Source organism: Cyprinus carpio, chromosome B20, assembly GCF_018340385.1.
Source record: "Cyprinus carpio isolate SPL01 chromosome B20, ASM1834038v1, whole genome shotgun sequence".
In the NCBI taxonomy this organism is placed as follows: domain Eukaryota; kingdom Metazoa; phylum Chordata; class Actinopteri; order Cypriniformes; family Cyprinidae; genus Cyprinus; species Cyprinus carpio.
In genome coordinates, this window is record NC_056616.1 from 30,380,494 (window position 1) to 30,396,832 (window position 16,339).

The 16,339-nt window shown below is 37.1% G+C and overlaps 1 pseudogene; it reads right to left on the minus strand.

Moving 5' to 3' along the window:
- The window catches only part of LOC122140992, a 31,986-nt pseudogene extending 20,895 nt beyond the window's left edge, over window positions 1-11,091 (minus strand).
- Window positions 11,092-16,339: the final 5,248 nt, after the last annotated feature.

Consider the following 16,339-nt stretch of genomic DNA (forward strand, 5'->3'; position numbering starts at 1 on the left):
GAAGCTGAAGCAGTTTATTCAAAGGTATTCAGAAGTGCTGTGATTCAAAGTGGGCCGTCTGAGTTAACCTGCTCCCTGTGGGAGACAGACCCACAACTTACACACCGCACTCCAGTCTTGGCTGAGAGGTCATGATTTCTTTCATACCCATAAATACGCCTGCCTTTGTCTCTGACCCACACAGTCTGAGGACACAATGTGCTGCACGGCAGGGGCCTGAAGTCACGCAGGCATAGGGCAACGGGGGGATTCACGAGGGACTGTAATCTAGTCACTCAAAAGCCAAGGTGCATGTGTGTAGGCAGGACGTTTTGATTTAAAAGACATCATTAACCGATTAGCACCTTTAAATGAGTGTGCGCATGCTGTTGTACCTTTTTGCTGTAGCCCTGTCGTTTCTGGCGAGACCCAACAGAGTAAAGTGCAGGTATGAGGTCCACAGGACAATCGGCTAAGTACTCACAACATGTCACAGGAGACTCGTGAATCATCATGGGATACGGATTTTCAAAGATAGGGTAACTGAAAAACATCAGAGTTTAAAAAATAAGATTGATACTGTGGTGGAAAAGGGATGGTGTCAAACATGTTTGACACAAATATGATGCAAATGCTGTGGGTGATACATACCCATTTTGTGCAAGGTCAATAACAACTAAATCCTTTTCGAGGAGGACCACTACAGCATATGGTTCCTGAAAATCTGCAGAGAAATGAAAACAGGATGGGTAAAATCATGAATAAATCGCTACATGTTTGAGTAATTTTTTAATATATGCACATATTTTTACAAATACCATTCACGGCTATTTATTTTTTTAAAGAAATTAATACTTTGATTTGGCAAGGGGAAATTAAATTGACCAAAAGTGACAGTAAAAACATTTATGTTACCAAAAATTTCTATTTTAAATAAATGCTGCTCTTTTGAATTTTATATTTATCAAAGAATCCTAAACAACAGTTTTCAAAACTGATAATAATAAGATATGTTTCTTTAGCACCAAATCAGCATACTAGACTGATTTATGCCTGGAGTAAAATTTAGCTTTTACATCACAGGAATAAACTGCAAATTAAAATATAATATAATACAAAACAGTTATTTCAAAATTATAACGTTATTTCACAGTACTGTTTTTCATCAAATAAATGCAGCCTTGGTGAAAATAAGACTTGGTAGTATATGAACATGAGAGATGTAAATGGCACCCATTCTGGCACGAACTTATAATAAAGTATGCATCATATTTAAGTGGCCTGATCCATTGAAGTTATGACTAGAGACGTCACTGCATAAGTTTGAACCTCCTAAATGTCTCAATAATGAGTCAGAACCAAAGACGTCTCACTTCAAATATAGCTTAATCAACATACAGAGCCAGGCACTGTTATGCAAGCAGCACAGTAAACACTGTTCCCATTTATTCTGTATTCTTCACTGCCTCTCAGTTTGGCTTAATGCAAATTCTAAACAAAACGGTTAAGCCTTTTATAAAAATATAGGAACACAGATGCTTTGTTTAGGTAAGAACAACTGCATGATTATCTGTAAAAGCAAGGTGAATCACAAGAAATAAAAATGTTTTTAATCCAGTACCATGCACAAGGTAAAGTATGTGATATGATCAGGGTGTTATGTAAGGGATAAAGTACAGTCAGCTTTTCATTACCTCAAAATAAACCCCAACTCAAATCATGGTGACTAAAATATTGATTTGAGTTGAACTTAATTTATCTTACTCAGCTTTTCACTAAGAAAAAAAGTCCATAACATAGAAAACAGTGTGCTTATTGTCACTTCTTTATTTTAAATGTTATGCATACTTGCATAATAAATGTATTAATTTCTTTCAAAAAAGAAAAAGAAAAAAACTTGTCTTGAACAACTCACGTTTTCCTCTATTTCGTATTTATATCAGTAATGTTCAAAAGCACTGCTGAAATTTAGCTCAAAAGACATTTTAGGGGAAAAAAAAAAGTTTGAGTCTGGCCAATCAGAGCATCAAGTATTTCAAAGAACTCATAATAAGTATATTTAATGTTCTCTTTTTCACAGCAGCAAATTATTGACAGACTATTAACAAACTATCAGCCTTTGCTACAGCTGCCTGCAGAGAGAAAAGAAAACACTTACTATTCAGAAATAGCCACCAAAGTGATAAATTATTCAAATGGCTACGCCAATAATAAACTAATGCAGTCACAGAACTGGATGTTATGAATAGAGGGAGCTTTAAAAAAAAAAAAAAGTGATGTAAAATGTAATTACTAGGCAGCAGTTCCACTGGGAGAGCCCAAGCTCATCTACAAAGAACATGAAAGAATAGAAGAACCCAACAAAACAAAGGTTTAAATGTCAGCAAAAAATGAAAAGAGAGGAACTGGCATGAGATAAAAAGACTGAGAACTTATTCCAACAATATTGGGACAGAGCAGGTGCTGTTAATGAGTAAATCGGCCTACATACCATTAGGATATGGCGTTTCACACAGGGTGAGGAAATCTACAATGGGATAATCCATCTCCAGTACTGCCGTGCTCTTTCCATGCATTACTGTCAAGCATGGCCGTCGACCAACAGTGTCATATGACAAACCACCAGAGAAGATCATAAACGGATCCCTGTTCAGAACACAAACATATACCGTACAGTGAGATAAGTCAAAAGTTGGAAAGTTTGTGCTTGTATTTTCCTCAAATTAGATTATTTGCATAATAATCTGAGTGAGAAGCTGAAATGAATGTCTTTTAGAATGCCTTTTCCTTTAACATAAGAAGCACTTGAGCTCCACAAGTTTGTTTATTTGGTTGTAACCTAGAAATCCTGCAGAATCTTAAGTACTTGTTATTTATTTTACATTGTAACTTTTTATTTACTTCCAGGTTTAAATGAGCTTGAAATTAATTTTTTAATTCCATATTTCAATGTGGTCTCAGACTTTTGGACTCCACATTTATTTAAAAACAACATTTCGCTAGAAAAGTTTAACTTATGCTTGTTTAGCAGCTTGACCAGCAAAACCAGCCTGGACCACCATTCATGATGGTCTAAGATGGCCAGGAGAAACAAAAAATGTATTGCTGCATATGTGCACTTACCCTGCTCGCGTGGTCTTGTACTCTACTTTAAGAATGGGTTTGCAAGGCTCTGGCTTTTTTCCATCTTTAGGCTGCTTTCCTGAAACAGAGCCAGAAAAAGAGGTTAGAAATCACTCGGGATAAGTCTGATTCTGGCCCAAACAGTACACTTGGTGTGGACTTAAAAGACTAAAGACCCCATTAAATCATCTGACAAGCATGAAGCCATTCACATATTTCCAATTGAAACAGGAAGTTTTCTAAACAGGGGTGTATTAGCAAACAGGTTTCATATCCAATAGAGTAAAGCCACAGAACTTCCTGTACATTTTCAAAACTTAAAAGACTGAAGTTGTCATTTGGCATTTTAGGAGGAGACTTTACAGCCAACATTCTATCAAGAATTATGTCACCAAAGAGTAGACGGCTGCAGAGGCTGAAGGTGTTATTTGGAAAAGAGCCTCTCTCTCCCACAGACAGGAAGTGTGTCACAGAAGAACTACATAAGTACTTTCATAACAAACAGAAATGTTCACTATGAAACATATTGATTAATGTAATTTTCTTCTCCTCCAAAGCAGTTTGTTAAATGACCATCCTTAAAATGGTAACTTTCCCAAAAAATCTTTGAACTAAAAAGGGTGATTCCAGGATTTCGGTCTTTAGTTGGGCTCAGATGAATATTATTGCCTTATGAGCAAATAGCTCAAATACTGCATTTAAAATAATTAATAAATAAATTTAAAGAATTGTGCTGCTTTTTATATATTTAAATACACATAAATTAAAATAAGAGAAAAAAGAGAAAAATGGAGCAGATTAGTCTAAGATTTTTAATGTGGCTAAGTTAAAGACAGCGGGGCTAATTCCTCCCTAAACATACCCTACTAATGCCTATGGATTGAAAATACCAAAATTCTGACAATATTTTATGACTTTTCCCAATTGTTTCTAAATCTGGCTGTCTGATGTTCTCCTCTCATGGGGTTCTTGTATCAAGAGCGGACCGTAATGGAGTATCTTCTATAGAGCAGGCAAGGGCGTGCACCAAAAGGAAGTGCATGACCTCACCTCACTCATCACTAAAGACCACAACACAGGCAGTCTCCATGTAGGAGCAAAATGAAAATTAAAATTAAAGCTTCACTTGAAATGGAAATCAGGGAAGGGGAGGTGATTGTTTTAAGCTGCTTTGTGAAGGAGGGGGAGAAAAATCAAATGACAATCCTGAATTAATAAGTCTTTGAAAGAGGTGATACAACCTTTTGAAATAGACACAAGAGCAATTAATTTCGCAACCCTTATCCTGACAAAATATGAATTTGAAGAAAATGAGTTTGTGTGTTTGAGGCAGAAAAAGGGAAAGATCACTAACCGTGTGGCGTGATTGTCTGTGCGGGCTTGGCTGGAGACTTTATATTCCATATGGTCAGGGTGCCGTCTGAGTGACTGCAGATAAACTGCTTCCCCTCGTGGTGCCAGGCCACCGAATGGATCGCCTGTGAATGAGAATGACAGTTCAAGACAGGAAAAAGAGCAGGAAACAAAGGTTAGCAATGCTTGCATGGGGAGAGGCAACTCAATGGGAGATTTCCTAATAGTAACTCACACCGGTAATGCCCAAGAACATGACCCAGGGGTATACGTCAGGTCTACCCAGGTTGAATCAAGAGGCATGCTGGGATAAGTGATATAAAGAAAGACTGTCTTTCTGGTGTTGAGCATCAATAAGGTTGCTACAAATAGTGAAGCTAGTAGGTCTGTTATACACAATCTGCATCTGTGGCTTTGGGTGCAACAACAACAGTAGGATTGCAGCATGCTTTTTAAACCGTCAGGGTTTTTTGTTGCAGCTTTATCCAGAAAAACATGAGGAGGGGAGTCACATTTACACCCAAGTGTTATTTAATTTTTTAAAAGTAGCTGATTTTAAAATAATGTTGCTAAGCTATTTTATTGATTAAGTAGAGTTGATAAAATCTAGAATGTTACATATCCTCTGGCAATATTTCTGGAATCACATCATATTTTCTGCCAGCTATTTACAATCAGAACTAGTGTTTTGTTTTTTGTTTGTTGTTTTTTTAATAGAACAGTTTTTTAGCTTAACTAGCTACATTATTTAATAACTTTGATATACACTACCAATCTAAAGGCTGGGGTCTGTAATGTTTTTTTTAAGTCGAGGCTACATTTATTTGATTACAAATTAAGTAAAAACAGTAATATTGTGAAATGTTATTACAGTTTACTTTTTTTCTATTTTGATATTTATTATTGATATTTTACTGATATTTGTGATGGCAAAGCTGAACTTGTAGCAGCCATTCCTCCAGTCTTAAGTGTCACATAATCCTTCAAAAATCATATTATGCTTATTTGGTGCTCAAAAACACTTTATATTATTATCAGTGTTGAAAATAGTTGTGAGGCTTAATATCGTGTGATGTTTTGAATTTTTCAGGATTTCTTGATGAATAGAAAGTTTAAAAAAACACCATTTATTGAAAATTTTGGAACATATATACAGTATTGGAGCATAACATATTGGAACATATATTAACCTTTCCATAATTCCTTTGTTGCACATCAGTAGCTTTGTTTCTTTATATAGCTTTGTTTTGTACTGTTGTTGTATTGACTGAAGGCTTTGGCAATACTATGGGGAAAACAGTCAGGCCAATATAGCACAATGAATAGAACAGAATTGAATCAAGGGGAAGAGAAAGAGAGAGAATGCACAGCATGAGACTGATGTATCGAGAGAAAAGGGAGCCAGTGAAAGCACAAAGAAGGCTGAAAGAGAGTTCTCATTATTTTCTAATTAAGCGCAGTCTCCTCTTGTTTAGCATAATGATGGCGGCTCTATCTCTGTCTCCAGCAGACAGTGGGGACGAACCTCAGCAGACCTAACTAATCAATGAACCGAGTGCAACATCATTACAGGAGCATCCAGAGAGGAGGAGCCAGATGAACAGACGCACCCACACACACAATAATATGCTGAAGCACAACTACATTCACAACACCCCACTACGATTAGGAAGGATTATATTGCTTGCATAATATATGTTCTGAAGGTACAGAACAAATGGCTGTGGAACACAATTATTCATCATAAATGTGTTTTACTAAACAAATGACATCCAATGAAGCTTGAAGCAAACTATTCAGAATTGCATTACATACATTTACATTTCTGCAGAATATAGTATACGCCAGAATGTAATTTTTTTTTGAATGCATGGATTACCTGAAGGGGCTAATACATTTGCCAAAACATGCAACAGAATATGGCATGGAATACTCTATCCCATTAAGGAATGCACTTGACCAGAACTTTCCTGATGAATAAACGGCAAGTATCTTAAGATTGTCCATGATTTTTTTCAATATATGACCAGACTATTATGATTTATAACAAGAATCAGATAAAAATGCAAACTAACCCATTTTATTATGCAAAAACTGAGTAGCACTTGTGGAAATGTGCATGCAGACAAGTGGGAATAATACTTATTTTTAATAATGTCTCATACATTAAAAAAAAATCAAATATAGACACCCATATTCAGATTAGTGATTGATCAGTATACAGTTCCTTTTTTTTAATTACTATCATTATCTTTAGTGATACTTCAGTGGCTGATTCCTAAAATTCATAAATGTGAAGGATAGGCCTAACAAATAGATTTCTAGATTACATTATAGACCTTGTTGGTTTTATCCTTGCATACCCTGCAGTACACTAGTATTCCATAGTTTCTGACTTGTAATTATACTCATACAGTGACAAGGACATGTAGGATAACTGTATGCATGTGTGTGTGTATGTCAGCTTGAGAAAGGTCTGAAGGATAAGCCACCTGCCTTATTAACAACACCTTAAAGATACCAGGACCTCTAGCTCCCCTCTACTCTATCCTCTATATGTTTCTCTCTCTTCGTCACACTCTTGGAGATACCCACAGAGACAGGGAACCGTGACATTGTCATACCTCTGACACATGCACGCACACAGAGGCCCAATTAGAGCTAAAGAGGTCTGCTAGCTTTACTGCAGGCAGCCACATCCCGCCTCTTCAGTCCAAAAATATTGCTGCCACTGCCCTCACACACACAAAAACACATCATTCCTGCAGTGAACGTCAAGCCATCCGGAACAAGGTCAGCTGGCCATCTTCTCCAAAAAAGACTACTGTAGATGTGCATACATATAAAAAAAGCATATGTTAATTACAGCAAGTGCTTGTTATCAATATTACTGTTGCTCATATTTACAGTTAGGGAGTTGAACAATCCATTTTGTTCCAATCCACTATCACTTTTCGAAGTGATGGAGAATAAAATGGTCAGGAAAAAAAATTTCCGTTCCCGGCTCAAGGACCTTTCCTGATCCCACCCCCTCTCTTTCTCCCACTTCACTTCCTGCCTGCTCTACACTGTCCTATCTTTATAAAGACAAAAAAAATGCCCAAAAAAATTACCTTTAGGAGATCAATACAGGTGGAGCTGGGGAAGGTGAAGGGTTTCTGCAAGCACTCTGCAAACTGCTACAGAAAACACTGGTCGAGTATTTGAATATTAAGCAGCAAGCTCATTGGCTGTTAATTCAACAGAAACCAATCAGCTGCACCATGTAGGTATATGTGAATACTGGTAGATTGGGCAGATTGAGGCCAATCTAGATCTGTTTTTATGACAGAACTTTGTATAGATGCTAGGAAAAATGTAGTTTATTATTTATATCTCACTCTATATCGCACACAAAAATGATTAAATGAAAGAGGAGAAGGGGAGGAAAAAGAAGGTGGAGAAAGCAAGATTATTAAAATCTCTATTAAACAGAAACTGCTTATCCATACAGTATGTCCTTTATGCTGCTTGCACTGATCCTTTCCTTACCCTTATTTCAGCATTTCCATCCATCTATAACAGCATAGCTCCTTACCGCCTCAGTGCTAATTCTGCTGCTCACTGCACCTCAGTGACCCCTTCAGCACTAATAGCTTCCCATGATCTGATATGATGTTAATTCTGCTGTCTATTGCACTTCTGTGACCCCTTCAAACATAAAAAGGTTCCCAGGCAACATCTGCATAACTAAAGACAGTCTGATCAACCTGTCTGAGCCGTTTCTGGTCTCTACTTCAAAATTATAAACAGTAAGGCAATATGGGGGGGGGGGGGTCTGATGGACAATAGGGTTTCATGGTACGAGCGTGACTCTGTGCTGAGCCAAAATGACACCTTGCTACCCCTATGGAGCAGTGAATTGTAGGACATTTATCTCTGCTGTACTAATCAATCAAGTTAAATGAAGGCAGGAATAAATCAGACATCCAGCCAGGCACAGTCATTCATCAGGGTACAGATGAGTTGTCCTCTGAGAAATTAAACTCTCACTCTCACACACAACACACGTATACGCTAACACACCAATGAGGGAGTTACAATAAGAGATGGGTTTGACATGTGCATGTGTGTGTGTGTGTATGTGCATGTCTGGGGGAAAAAAGTGTCAGTTTTAATTCCTTCGCACTTTGCTTTGGGCACATCATGCTCATCATAATAACTAATGTAAGCTGGCTGCCACTGTTGACAAAAGCCATCGAACCAACTTAAACTGAAGTGGCAGATTAACTATGTTCTATGGGGGCTTTTCAGATGCATGTTAATAATTTCCAGGACATTCAGACAAAAAGACTATTTCTGGAAAAAATAAAAATAAATAAATAAATAACATTTAAGCTGAAATGAATTGTTCAAAACCAATTCAGAAGCTATTTGGCCAATAAATTGATGAATAAATTCAGAGGCATAGCACAGCTGAAAGATGACATTCCTCAAATTTCCAAGTTCATCCACTTTTCGGGATATTATTATTGTAATGGAGTTTATTTGTAAAATGAAAGTGGTACTTTCACTCAGCAGTGATGCTTTTTATTGACCAAGAGAAACATACATTTGTAAAATTATATAATGTTACAAAAGAGTTATATTTTAAATAAAAGTTGTTCTTTTGAACTTTCTATTCACCATGGATTTTTTTAAAAAAAAAATTTATTATTGGAAAATATTTTAAATTGTTAATTCGTCTTAATAATTATTGGATAATAATTATATAAAAAAGTCTTTGAGAAAATTATAATATTTAAAGAAGTTTGTTTTCAATCAATCAATGAATCAATAAATGATGTTGTATAAATTAATGGCTTTAAGAACAACACCCAGTAAGAACAGTAGACTGAACAAACATGCAAACTGTAATCCTCCTATAGCTAGTGCTCACTTTGCTGTTCAGTAAATAAGTTGGGGGAATATTAATGAGTCATTAGTTTGTGTCCCTCCACTTTTCAGAACATTCCTGAAGAAGACACCAATATGAATGAATGGTTGAGAATAGGAAGAACTTACAGCAGCATCTAAAGTACACACTGCCACTTATTCTTCTCATATACCAATGTTCCTTTGATGCTGTAGCACCAAGCTGAACAGACTATGTGCCTACTTAGAGATCTAATCAGTCTCCTCTATTAAAATCAAAACATCTCATGAATATTTGTGCAACGCATTTCCACATTTGTGCCACTGCAGGCGACAGGAGCCTGGAATACAACATTGTGTGACAATACATACCTCATCATAAGTGTACCGGTAGTCAGCTCTCTTTGATTTCAAATCCCACAGCACTACGATCCCAGACTCAAATCCTATTATGAGCTGAAAGAAGAAGAAAGATGTGGGGGGAACAAGAAAAGAAGGAAAATATGCTGTGAGGCTGCTGAACCTGACCTGTAAACTGATGAGAGTTCATGCAGGTGGTGACGTAAATCTGAAAGTAAATGATGCGTGTCGTCAAAGAAAACATTAAATAGCTGTTTGAGAAAATTCAAGTCCTTTTTCTGATTGTTAATCCAAAACAAACCTTCATTCTCCAACAAAATCAATGAATCAGACAAAACATTCTGCTCAAAACGTGGAAGAAATGTGCAAGTTATCACCATAATTCAACTCTACCTTTATTATGAAAGAAATGGCTCACCAGAAAATGAAAACTCTCTCATGTAATTTCAAACCTGTCTTTTTCTGTGAATTTTCTTTCTTTCAGACTTAAATTTGATCCTGTACTGCACAAAGTTACTGTATGACTTTTAAGATGCTTTAAGGTGCTTTTTTAAGCTCTATAACTTCAGTCCTGAGTTGTAAATGTATAAGAATGAGTGGTCAGGAAATAAGTAAAAATTACGTTTCCTGTCATCTGAGTTCAAAACCTCTTTGTCTTTAAAGATTCAGTGATAGTCTATCAATTGATAAACTGTCAGAGTTCTGTCAGCCAAGAGGGAGGGACATTGTGTCTAAGGACTTTAAGACCCATTAAGAACTGAGTGGACCTGTTATGGATCGATGCCCCGTTCAGGGGCAGAAGTGGGATGGGAGAGAGAGACTGGATCGTCACTGTAAAGGCGCCTATGAGGAGCTCTCAGCTGCCAGAGTAAGAGACAGACAGTTTGTCATCCATAAAAACGCAAAACCCCAGCAGGTGTGTGCCAGTCTCTCTGCTCCCCTCTGACTGTGCGCTGGCAATTAGCGAAGGTAAAAATGAATTTCTAAAAAGATGTATTTGGAAGAAGCTGGAGCATTTGTTCATCTCCTTCATATCTCCTCGATCATTTGTTTTCAAAAACAACATAATTTGCTAACAAGCTGTATGAGATTAGAGACCCAATTACTGAACTGTGCTGCACTGTAGGAAAGAAATGTCTTAGGAGTTCAGAATGGAAAAAAACAAGAGCTTTGTGTGAAGTAAGGGAAATGAATTATTCATGTCAGGAACTGTTGATTTGTTTTCATGTAGTTGTGTAGGCATCGCCTTACCTTGCCCTCATCCATAGGATTGTCACTAATGTGAACGACTGGGCCGGGGTGGGCCTTGGAGGACCTGTGATAGAAAGACAGGTTTGGGATTGGTGTTAGGCGAGGAGACAGGATAGAGGAGTTCAAACACATAACAAGAAATACAGTATGAAGACATTGAGGAAAGGATCCTTGGGGATGTGTGTGTTTGACTGTGTGAGATAGAGAGAGACTACTGTTTAAAAGTTTGGTGTTGGTAAGATTTTATTTTAAAAGAAGTCTCAACAAAGCTGCATTTATTTGATCAAAAATACAGTAAAAACAGTAATATTGTGAAATATTATCTTTTAAATATTATATTTTAATTAATAATAAAAAAAAGGCGTCCAACTTTTGAATTGCAGTGCATGTTGTAATTTATGTGGTGTGTTTATGAAAGTGATAAGTATGTTTCCAAGCATGCACCAAAGATTAAATAAATCAATTCAGTTGGATAGTTCGGTATGCCATACAACTCATAACTATAATCAAAGATTGTCATACAGATCCATTATCAAACATTTCCAAAATTAATAACCATGATATATTCAATCTAGCTATGAATAGCATGAGTTTTGATATGAAGTCCAGCACTGGCTGGGATTATTGAGATTTATCACCACTAAAATGGGATTTTTCTCATAAAAATATCTTCTTTAACAATACATTACAAAATCCAAGAGTGGGATTCTTGCCATGCAAAGCTGTTCAAAATGAAAGGGTTTTACATAATGCATGACAAGCTCCTATAGAGGCATCTTATATTGATGTCGTCCAAATGAAACCAACCTAATCTGAAATTTTCCATCCAGATACTTACTCCATTAGGCTTTTGAAATATGAAATGTATAAGTCTCCACTGACATTCAGACAGTCCGTTTTCAACCTCAAGATTATCCACAGTTAAATACATAAAAGAAGCTTTGAGATCTCCCCGGGACACAATAGTGTAAGCGAGAAATTTTACAAGACCACTACTGCCCACTCATTTGCAGCCAATGAATGTAATAATATGCCATCATTACTTTAGTTAAGAAACAGCCCAATAGATCGGAAAGAGCAAAATGGTTCATTCTAATAAATACGGGCCTAAATAAAAAGACAGCATATACGGATACTCTCATTTACAAAACCCTTCTCTCTATTCATCACAAAACAAGCTGCCTTGCCATCAATAGGAGCTACTTCAGATAGCAATATTGTGGACACCCATAAGCCATTGATTGTACTGGCAGGAGTCTTATTCCTTTGTACCCTCTGACTACCCAGCAGGCCAACTGTGTTGTTGACGGCTCTCGGGCAAAGCCTTAGACGCCTATAGTGGTGACAGCCGTGGCCTAGACAGGGGTCCTTCTGTCCCCTTCAGCTACATTCTGCTGAGCTACAGCGTGATGAGGAGAGACGGAGCCTTATACATCTGTTACGGTGATGGAGCTTCGACAGACAGGGGTCCTGATTTGCGTCTGCGACGTAACTGACAGGTACATGGGGAATAAAAATCTGTAACACGGGGCCCCTCACCTGCTCACCATTACAAAATACTATATATAATATTTCATGAAATATTGCAGTATTTATTATAATTATATATTTATCTGTGAAACCTTGTTTATGTGCCTCTGTAATCTTAAATGAAAATAACATCCCCTCCTTCTTGCAAAAATATATCACTGCAATAGCAAACAACAATCCAGCAATTTAATCAGTTCCCTATGGATAAAATCCACTCCTGCCCTACAGTTGTTGTTTTTTTTTGGAGCGACCATTTCTCTCTGATATACATCACATTAGTGCAGAAAAGACTATCACAACTTCTGTTTAATGCCAACTTTAAGGGCATTTTCATATATAATTTCTTTAAAGGGGTCATATGATTTTGCTAAAAATAACATTATTTTGTGTATTTGGTGTAATGTAATTCATTTATGCAGTCTAAGGTTCAAAAAACACATTATTTTCCATATAATGTACATTATTGTTTCTCCTCTATGCCCCGCCTTTCTGAAACGTTTGGCCAGCTATCCACTGCATTGTAATTAGCCGAATGCCTCAAGCGTGTGACGGAAATGTTACGCCCCTTAACATACTGTGATGCCGTCTCCCAGGCCAGCAGCACGAGACTCAGTCCAGCTGCTCTGCTTGTGCACATCCCATCATCGGTTCTCTTTTTGCAGTTCAGTCAATGTACTGTTAAGAGTAACTGAATTACTCGGGACATTGGTTTATTTCACATCAGAGGGAGTGTAAGGCACGTTTATAAACCGAATAACGAAGTAATTTTTGGATTAGTGCGTACTGGAGACTTGAACTGTTTCAAACGATTCAGTTCAATTTGGTGAACTGGTGCGACCGGTTCACTAAGAAGATCCGGTTAAATAGAAAATTCGTTCATGATCTGGACCTCACTAGACGAGACAAAACCAATAAAACACTTTACAAACGAGGCATTTTTTGCATCCAATGGGGACATAATTACTGATTATAATGACTTATACTGTCTTTTTTTTACGCATTGCGTTGCATATCGTGCTGCGTAAACATAAAAACCATCTCTGGATTTGTGATCTGAGAAACAACAAACGACAATGCTTATTCTACTGCTCAAAACTAGCGTTTGAATCATCAGTGGCAAATTATTTAAATATAAAAAACGTACTTACAGGCTGTGAGTCAGAAGCGCCAGACTGTCCTTGCAAAGTTTGAACTGCCCAACTTTATAGAAACAGCCGTTTTGCCACAGACACATTGCAGGCTACAGGTTCAGGAAACAGTCCTCATCCTCCATAAAATGCGCACCACACATCTGAATATTTGGGTTGGACTGTTCTGGAACAGTGTTGAAATACAACTTGAAACCACTGATAGAAACCACTGATTTCTAGTCGTGTCCTCTTTTGGAAGGCCAAACAAAGTAGTTTCACTTTCACAACGAAACACACAGCGACTCCTCAACATGGCAGCGGTGGCAACAGAGAGAATAAAAGTTATGCCTTCTTTCTTTGCGTGAATATTTGGACAGTGTTATGCAAATCTTCCCACACAGTGATGTAGACATGTGGGGGTGTGTTAGAACGAGCGGTTTAAGGGGTGCGTGGACAAGTCTTAACTTTTATAAAGAATATCTCTTTGGATTTGAGACTTTAGTCTTTGCAACTTTACAGATCTTCTTTATGCACCAAGAGCTTGTTACAACTCAAAAGAGAAAGAAAAAAAATTTAAATCGCATCATATGACCCCTTTAATGGCTGCTTTATCTTCTTTTTTTTTACCTGTAGCATTTAAAATGTTTGGTTTTAGCCTAAATTAGTTTGAAAATGATTTAAATTATCCCAAATACACTGAAAAAAAAATGATTTCATTGAATTTACTATTTTTTTTTTTAAGATTAGTGGTTGCAATCAATTTATTTTCAGCTACATTTAAATAAACAAATTTAGTTGACTAACTTTCAATATATATATTTTTTTATTAAATGTAGCTAAAATAAATTGTTTGCAACAACTTACCTTTAAAAAAATGTATAATTTTTTTCAGTGTAGTGTTTTATTATCAGCCATTTATTGAATCGGCCATAAAAAGGATGTGATTAAAACATTAAACATTAAAAGCACATAACATTAATTAAATGTTATACTGTATGTACAGTAGGTTATCATATTCTAATGACATACTGACATATTATTATTATTGCATTCTGTATCAATATTTACTAAGAAATTCTCTTCAAAGATAAATTATATGGCATTACTGTGTCAAAATAGTTAAAAAAAGACAAAGTTCACACAGGACAGGTTCACAAAAAATGGAGGTATTTCACTTCAAGCTTGTATTCCTTATTACAAAATGTCCATAAGAGATTAGGAAGCATGGTTAATTGTATTCATTTCATTGCATTTTTTGAACAATCCAGAGAGTCCTAAAATACACATATTAATTATTTAAAAACAATATGTAACAACAATGTTCATTTGAGGTCCTAATTTCACCCCAACAGATATGAAACAGCATTTTGACTTTTTTTTAAATAAATCTTATCTAAAGCCTCCATTTGTAAGCAGCAGTATTCATCTTATCTGTCTGATATGATAAAATGTTCAGTAATCTAGCTGAGAAGAAAAATGTAACCTATCCTCACCCGGCACAGTAACCAAATTTGGTTCAATGAGTACATTTGGCACAAACTGAGCCCTGTTTTGTTTAAAGACAGAGAGTGAGCGGGAGAGAAAGAAAGGGGAAGGAGGGAGCAGTAGCCCCTCCACACTGAGGTCAAGGTGGCAAGCGTGTTGATAGAGTGACGGATATTAACTACTCCATTCCCTAGACCTCAAAATCCTAATTTACGCTCCCTCCTATCCCTCAACCCTTACTTTAGGAGAAACAGTCTGGTTTTAGAGAGCTGATCACCATGGCAACAAGAATAGGATGGGCAAAATTTCATTCTGTAACTGCCGCCCTCACTCTTCACTCAAGACATCTTATGATTACATAAATTTTTTTCCCCCCCCAATTTCACCCCCCCGGTTTCACCAACATATACCCCTCCTACCCACAATCCTTTTTTAAAGGTCCAAAACAATCATCACACTAAACGTACCTAACTCTTATTCTCACGCTTTCTCTCTGATTGTGACGAGTGCATGTTGACTTGAAGTTTTAATTTCCTGTCATTAGGAAAAAACCACAGGAAAGAGCAAACACAGCACAGCATCCGCCTTCCATCCCTACCAGCTGTGCGTGTACACGTGTATATTGTGCGCATCCAAGATGCAATTTCCGTTCAATTTTAAAGTAAGTGCATCCATTGGCTTTAAGCAGTAACCACGTGAGTCCACCGGCAAATCAAGTCGTCTGAAACTGGCATGTCATTTACCACACTCTCTGGTTAATGCAACTCTATATAAATCTTCATAAAGGTGTACGATATATTACTATTTTAATGACTGTACCCAGTACACTAACAATCCAGCCTACTGCCTGTCTGCTTAACCTTGGCCAAGGAGAAACCATACATCACGTGTCTTTGTTGGCGGAAGATCTGGATTTATGACAGAGCACTGTCACACCAAAAGACATGCAAAGACCTGAATTGTGGAGACATTCTGTTTGTCCAGAGGGCCATGTTTGGCGTTCCTTGCAACCCAGTCTGTACACCTGGAGAACCAGCTTAAAAATTGCACCACCTGCTATTGTAACCCTTGTAACATGCCTCAATGTCCCCGCTTGTCAATGTGGCATGCACATCACCACTCATCTCTATGCCCACCTTTAATCACCCGATAGACAGCCCACACAGTCAAAGTGCCAACCTACATGCCCCCGTACTCTAAAACAACACTGCGCTATACTGACACCTGCAGAAACA